This window comes from Hipposideros armiger, unplaced genomic scaffold (genome assembly GCF_001890085.2).
Source record: "Hipposideros armiger isolate ML-2016 unplaced genomic scaffold, ASM189008v1 scaffold_641, whole genome shotgun sequence".
Lineage (NCBI taxonomy): Eukaryota > Metazoa > Chordata > Mammalia > Chiroptera > Hipposideridae > Hipposideros > Hipposideros armiger.
The window spans coordinates 68488-77017 of record NW_017731991.1 but is presented as its reverse complement, the minus strand read 5'-3'; positions in this window follow the sequence as shown (position 1 = coordinate 77017).

Sequence of the window (8530 nt, the reverse complement as noted above, 5' to 3'; positions counted from 1 at the left end):
TAATTGATAATCCACTTAGAAACTTAAAGGTCAGTGGGGACAATTTCTTCCATAATCCCAGATAGCCATCTATCTTTATTGTGTCTCCCAAGGCACTGGCCATTCTCTCCACATACCTGAAGATTAAACAAAACACCCTCCAGGTGCAAGTAAAACAAGAAGTAAAACAAGATATGCAATCAGTAAAGTCAGCCTGCATGGCTCCCAACATCTTGTGTATATTTTCTCTAACAAATTTCAGTCAAATAAATGCAATTCAGATATTTATAGTTTACATTTCAAGCAGTAACTTTGCAAAAGCTTTCAATATTCAGTTAACTGGGAAGGTTTTGCAAAATCTCATTAAAGAAAAAATATAAAATCTCACTATACTGACTGGGAATGTAAGAAATTAAATCATTTGGAAGTATAGTTGGTTCCCCCAGAATCTCCAAATGAATCACTTGTGGAAGAGAGACTATAAATTCTTCAGAGGTTTCTGATATATGATACAGAGAAATATGTTAACTTTATACTACAATTATCTTTCCTTAAAATGTACTAATTTCATAAAAAATAACCTAAAATTGATTTTTCTTGTTTTGTTCATTTTTGTCATTTTGTTTTGTAATTCAGTTCTTATTTTCATATCATATAGAATGAGCTGCCATTATATATTATAGTTACTGCTTTCTCCACTATCTCTATATGGGAAACAGTGACCCATACAGCTTAGGTAAAATGAACAGTAAGACCTTTGAAAAATGGAGAAGTATTTTGAATAAATAACTCTTATTCCTTTGGTGTAATTAATCTTTTTTTTTTTGTAAAAAGGGAAGACATAACATGTTCAAAAGTTTGGATATTTATAAACAATCTTTTTTTATAGGCTTTAGTTGAACAATAAGGTCTTTTGTTTTTTTCTTTCTTTCTGGGTCTTTGCAACACTGGAGACCTCCAGTGGTGTGGAGAAAAGCAACTCAACATTTACTCAGGAAATATATATTGAGCACCTATTATATGCTAGCCACAGTTCTAAGATTAGGACTTATAAAGGACTTATGCTTTGATGCACCTGTCTATAGAGTTTTTCTAAATATATTGTACCTTTTTCTTGGGGACAGATTCTACAAATATTTCATTGGCTACCTTTTAAAGATTGATTTTGCATTTAATTAACAATAACAACTATTTATGCAGCATTTATTTTGCTAAGCACTATACTGACATAGATATTACTTTATCATTAGACAAAATCAAAGTACCTGAGGTACCCATTTTACAGATGAGAAAACAGAGGCTTTAAGAGGTTTAGTTGTCTAAGACCACAGAGATGATAAGTGAAGGAAGAAACTTCACAGTATCAAGAAATAAAATCACTTGCTATGTTTGGACAATTTTAGTGTTGAAGGTAACATTAAAGGAGGTTTTCAAATTGGAGAATGACAGCTCATCTGTTGTATATAGATATTAAAAATCAAGCACTGGGTGGGAAGCATTGAGTAAAGAGACTAGGAGTAAAGATACCATGAATCCCTCTCCACTTCAAAATAGTAAGCACTCTTGAAATAACAGCCCTCAATACCGGTGTGTAAATTGTTTAAAAAGTAGGAATTGGTACGATATGAAGCAATGTATATCAAGAATTTTAATAATGATCTCACTCTTTGAGTCTAATAATTTCAGTCCTAATGATTTATTTAAGGAAGTAATCAGAAATTCAGGCAAAAATTTATGTACGAAGATGCACATTGCAGCTATATTTAAGAGGTAAAAAATGTAAAAGGCATAAAAGTAAGTAATTTTGGCATGTCCAAAAAATGAATCCTAGTGTCTCCAAAGATAGGCTTTAATCTCATCCTTTGAAGAACATGTTTCAAATGTTCTGAAATTAGATAAAAGTGATAATTTTATAACACTGTAAATATACTAACAGCCACCAGATTGTATACTTTAAAATGATAAAAATGATGAATTTTATGTTATATGAACTTTACCTAAAATTTTGACATAAAATTTTATGTTATATGAATTTTATGTAACACAGGAAGTTTTAAAAGGAGTTTCTTAAAAGAAAAGAGTTCAGAAAGATTCATCATGTCACAATCATAATTCATACAAAAAAATGAATTCAAGATGTATTCAAGTGAAGTTCCTAAACCACTGGACTTCTGGATATGGAAATAATATTACATGTAACAGGCAAAAAACACCAACTAACCTTAAGATTAATAAACCAATATGGTCTCTAAACTTTATATAACAACATTACCTGCTGGAAAAGTGTTGAGAAATTCTTAAAAATTCTTAGGGAATGATGAAATATGTGTTCCAATAAATTTATCTTCTTGATTAAATTCATTTTCATATATGAAGATAACAGAAAGACATTTTCAACCATGCAGGGACTCAGGTATGTAGCACTGTTGAATGTTTTGTAGAAGACAAACAATACTTCAACAAACCAACCAACCAGCAAGCAAGCAAGCAAGCAAACAAACAAACAAACAGATAATCTCTTTGGAATTAAAACCCAGCCAACAAATGCGGACTGGAGTAGCTATGGTTTGAAGACTGGGAGGTGGACTACAGGTGGGTGTGAGTCACACTGATGACTCAGAGGTGATTGATATCCTCACTGTCAATGTTTCTAAACATACACGTGCCAACACAGTCACAGATTATACAGAGATCAGATACTGCAGTCTGTGTGCAAGAGACTATGTCATCAAAGTTGCCTTTGAGAGCCATCTACATCACCTGTAAAGTATAAAATGCACACACACTATATTTCCTAAGCACTAAATAGCTAGTCTTTAAACTGGAATACATTGCTGCTTCTTCAGTTTAGCACACGATAAAGTATTGAATTGTATTTAGAGTCCAGATGGCATAAAATGTGCATTTTAAACACTAGAATTATACTTGTGCAAACTCTTTTCATGGTGAGAGCTGAGGAGGACTGAATTGAAGAGCCATGTCTCCTATCTCCCCTGCTTCTTGGAGCTATGTTAAAACAAAGAAAATGGGAAGTATATTATCCGAACAGTGTAAATTATTTTCCCTCTTCTTTCTCCCTTTTATCCTTACCTCTCATTCTATTTCTTTCTTTATTTAGCAAGTGCATTTACTGAAGTTTTAGAAAATTAAATTCATGTATGATGTAATTTTATAAAATTATATAGTGATGATCATTTTGCCACCTGCATGTTTACCCTCAAGTAATTTGGAGACAATTTTCCAAAGAAACAAACAAAAAACATATTCATACAAATTCATTAAAAAATAATTTTAGTAACATTAGAATTTTTTTACTTTTTTTTGTATAAGGGGAGAAAGGGTTCTGTTCAAGTAAATATGGGGTGGTAGGTCAGACATCTGTTGATTATCTGCAAATACTGGGATATTCCATGTTGATTTAAGAGACACAGGTGACATAATTAAGAGAAAAATTAATCTTTCAAAACTCATTAAAGCATCTATTACTCTAAATTTAAGAACTGCTGAATTAGGGGTGGGGGCAGTATTTGGATAGTTCAGCCTCTTTTTAGTCCTCAAAATAAGAGCTCCTTGGAGAGCTCCTATCGGTTAATTGAATCACAGTTAATCAGTACAATTATAGGATTTCATGATTGGTATTTAATTTCTATGCTACCCATTTATTTGCTATCATTTAAAGGAGGAATTAGAAATTAATGTGTACAGGAGGTGCTGATATCTTTACTTACATATGTTTCATTTATGGTTGGTATAATTTTTCATTTGAAATATCACTCTGTGTAAATTCTACAAGAATGGAAGTCTAGTAAATAGAAAATAGGTAAAATTTGCTCATAATTTTGCACAAAATTTTTGGATATACATTTATTTTCAAATGTTCTTGGTGGTCTAAGGAAATGTCTAATAGCATAATCTATAATCAAATCAGTATTTGACATGGTTTAATCTAAATATGGTTTAAATTAAAAATTCAAATTTAGCTAACATTCTGAGGAACAAGTTACGTTTTAATCTTTGTACTATTAGAAGCTGAGCATTGTTGTATTCTACAAAATTATTAAAAGCAGAGAAGAAAGCATATGCTGTCAATATATGCATCTTTATTTACTTACAAATTATGTATATTGCATGAATGCACTAATATATTATGTACATTTAAAATATTCAAAAATTAAAAGAAAAATTGAGACCATTAACAACAGTTTTAAGAATATACATGTAGGATTTTAGTATGTGATCTTCATTTACACAAAGTAGATTTCATCATGGACATAGAAATTCTTCTTCCTTCCATAATTCTTTTAAAATATTAATGATGCTGCATAGGCATTCCTCTCACACAACCTCTATCAACAAGTTATTAGCAACGCTGCTACTTTTATGGTTACTTACACAGTTGAGAATCAGCAGATGTGTGGAGAAATGGCTGTCTTAGCTTTTGTAGTATTGATATACTTCCCAATTAATTGAAATATAGATATTTTTCCTTTTTCTTCTCATTAAGTCCTGTCTCCTTCCCTGGGAAACTTTGGAGTTCTCAGTATCCCATCAGCTAAAGAGATAACACTTTATATAGAAGTAACTGTAGGTGACAGTATGTGATTGGTATATCAGGGAATGATAATGCTATATGACTGGGAAGATGGTGCATTTTTTATACTATATGCTTAGGCTGCCTCCTCTCATGCTGAGCAGTCTACTTTAGTAGTTCAGTCTCTCTCTCAGTACTGATTGTAACTTTTGTTAGTGCTCTTGTAATGAAATTGCATAAATTTTGAGAGGTGTCCCTAATCCTTTCTTCTTTTATGTACTATTTTTTTAAATGTATCTTTTTTTTTCTTCCCTGAATGAAAGCCTTTCAAGAATATACTTACATCGGATCATTTTAATTGGAGAGTCATTGGAAGATTGCAAATGTGATTTTCTATGGCAAACCATCACAGAATATAAAACAGACAGGGTGAGCCAAACAAACAATACTCCAGCATTTCTCAAAAGTCAACCAAATAAAAGAGAAAGTAAAGGGAAACGCGCTTTAAAATTATTTATGTTTTGATTTATATTTACTTTATATTACCATATCAGTTAGATATTTTGAATGAAAGTGAGTTCTTGTCAATTTCCCACATAAAGCACCTATGAAGGTATTTTACTTGATGCTTTCATCATTAATCTGAAAACTCACAGATTCTTGAACTGTAGAACCATAACAACTATGTGCAACAAGTGAACTTTTTGAATCTTGGTTTTGATAAATTAAGTCATGTTTGTGACAATGGTGTGAATACGGGCTGGGTGTTATCTACATTAAAGAATTGTTAATTTTACTAAGTGTGATGGTGGCATGGTTGTGATGTTTTAAACAGGTCCATCTTGGAGATACACACTGAAGAATCTACTGGTTAAATGACATATGTTTAGGATTTGCTATAAATACTTGAAAAAAATGGCTGGTACATGGTAAAGCTGATAAATGGTAAAGCTGGATAACAGGTCAGTGAGAATTCATGATAGTATTATCTCTTATTTTTGTGCATATGTGAACATTTCCACAAAGAAAGTTAGCAAATAATGCCCATGTGTATATTTATAAACAAGTTCTAAATGCGTAATAGGCTTATTTTAACCAGTCAACTAGAAATTCAAATAATAGAGCAATAATTTTAATGAAGAAAAATGCTATTTTCATTTATTTAAGAAAAGAAACAATAAATTATTTTTTAAAATGATTATATATACCAATTACATAAATATTTACTATCCATTATAGTTATTCTAAATAATAAAAAATGAACAATCCCATTTTGGTAGGGAGTTAGGAATAAAATGAACTTATCCTTTGTAACTACCAGAAGAATGTCTTTTTTTAAAAAAAAAACCAGAATTATAATTTCCTTTGGCTTTTGTATCTCATTTCCTTCTGCTCAAAGGAACATTATTAAGAAAGATATTTTGGAAGATCACTAAGCAAGGAATAGGTAAAAAAAGGGTTTAGAATTCTCTGTGATGTTAGAGTACTGTAGTCACCACTTATCCAGGGAAATACATGTCAAGATCTTCAGTGAATGCCTGTAGCCATGGATAGTACTGAACCCTATATATACAATATTTTTTCATGTACAAACACACACATGATAAAGTTTAATTTATAAATTATGTACAGCAAGAGATTAACAATAATAACTAGTAATTAAAATAGAACAATTACAACAATATACTATAATAAAAGTATGTAAATATGGTTTTCACCCTTCAAAATATTGTATATACAATGTGGATACATTCGACAAAAGGATGATTCACATCCCAGGTGGGACAGCACAAGATTTCATCACGCTACTCAGGATGACATGCAATTGAAAACTATAAATTGCTTATTTCTGGGATTCTTCATTTAATATTTTTGGACTGTGTTTCACCATGGGTAACTGAAAAAATGGAAAGCAAAAGCACAGATAAGGGGGTGGAGCTATTTTACTACCAATATTCATATTGTAGAGCATAATATTTATGCATTTACTGCCTCTGGTCTGATTAAATATAAAACCATTCTTTCCTTACTTAACTAATAGTTGTCTAAAATAGATCAGTAATAGCTAACTAAAAAATAGCTGTATAGAGCAATTTTCTTTCCAGCAATGATAGTTTTTAAAGCTATATGTCAGATAATCTGTTTTTTGTCTTTATTATTGCTAAAACTAATTCTTTATTCCTTTATTTAGTGACTATATTATTATATTTCTTTGACTTTCTGATTTGCCAATAATTAAGTAAAGGCAATTACTATAATTTTATGTCCAATTGGCTCAACTAGACATATATTTAGACATATACATATAATTACTTCATTGAACATATCCTCCAGAAAAAAAGGATAACAGGAAAATAAACATTTTAGTAAACAGTGCCAGTTAACTTATATTATTATTTTATGTATTTTGTTTGTTATTTCACTCTCTCAGTTACTCAAAATTTATCAAAGGAAATTATATCTATAGATCGTTGTCCCCACTTTGTCAATCTCACCAACAGTGAGATAATGCCACAGCTTTCTGCAACCAATCACAAGAATATATCCACTTTTAATATGTGTGGCTTCCCCACACATTTTAATTCTTATAAAAAATGGCATTTAAATACTTCACTGCAATTAGCTGTTTTTCACTTAACATGTATGGGACAATTTCTTCTAGTTTCATGTACAAGCATAATTAGTTACTCTATTTAGTAGGTACAGATAATTTCACAGTCGTGCTACGCAGAATCTGTCCTAAAGGGAAATACAATTAAATACTATATCAACAAATGCACAATTAATTCATTTTTACAATATATATTTTTGGAACATCTATACTGTGTGGCAGGCACTGTGTTAGGAAAAATAATATTAAAAGGCCAAATGTATTATATGCCAAGAAAGATTATAAATATATATATTTGTATATATGGTAGTATTAAACCAATTTATTTGTGGATGCCATAATTACCTGTTTAGTTGTTTTTATTTGCAATTTTTGGTATTTATATTCTTTTGTATTAGAAATTTTATCTGTGAAGGAAAGATTCCTAAAATTGAACCCAATATGAAAAATTATTTATTTATTTAGATAAATACAAATTGCCAAGAAGTAGTCTGCTTATTTCCCCAAAATACAGTAAATATTTTAAATATTATTTCATTTATGCTGTGCCAAAGGAAAAAGAAATAGAGGCAGTATTGATACTTTCTAAAAGACAGCTGCATTGTCATCACTATTTCATACATAGAGCCTTAGGGGGAAATGAACATGCACTTAATTCTAAAAACGCTAAAGTGAATTTGGTTTCATAAGGAACTGGTGTATCATAATTACTCATTCTTTTGTAATTATAGGTGTTTTTATGCAATAGGTAAGCAAATAAGATTTGCAGGAGAATTTTTGTTATCACTGTGGAAAGTGAGAATTCTTTTAATGACAGTTGATTTGGATAACAAAGGTAGCCAATATTTAGAGAGTGAGATACTGATTATGCCTTGACTATCATAACTAAAAATGTTTGATTAATAATAGCTATTTTGACAGAAGTCCTTAAATATAAGAAATTATTTCACAATTTAACAGACTACATCTTCTTACATGTGAGAAATTTGCATCTATTTTGCTGTTCCCAATGACAGCTTTAATGGAATGGCAGTAGGTATAACGTGGCTTAAATTAATTAGGCTTTCACATCACATTACATCTATGCAGACACAGATATCCATTAATATTATTATGTTTTTGCTTTATTTAAGCATTTTTATGATGAATAAAATTATTTTTTTCTCTTCCATTAATAATTCCCTGTGTATAGTATATACACAAACACAAAACGATAATATGTACATTTTAAATATGTATATAAATATATGGTTATATAATTACACGATATAAGATAAATTGCTTGTAATATAGTATAGTATGTAATATATAGTACTTATTATATGTTTCATAATATATATTTAAATATTGTTTATTCATGCATTTGTGGTCACTTGCTCATCATCTAGAAGAGCTGGCTGGCTGTCAAA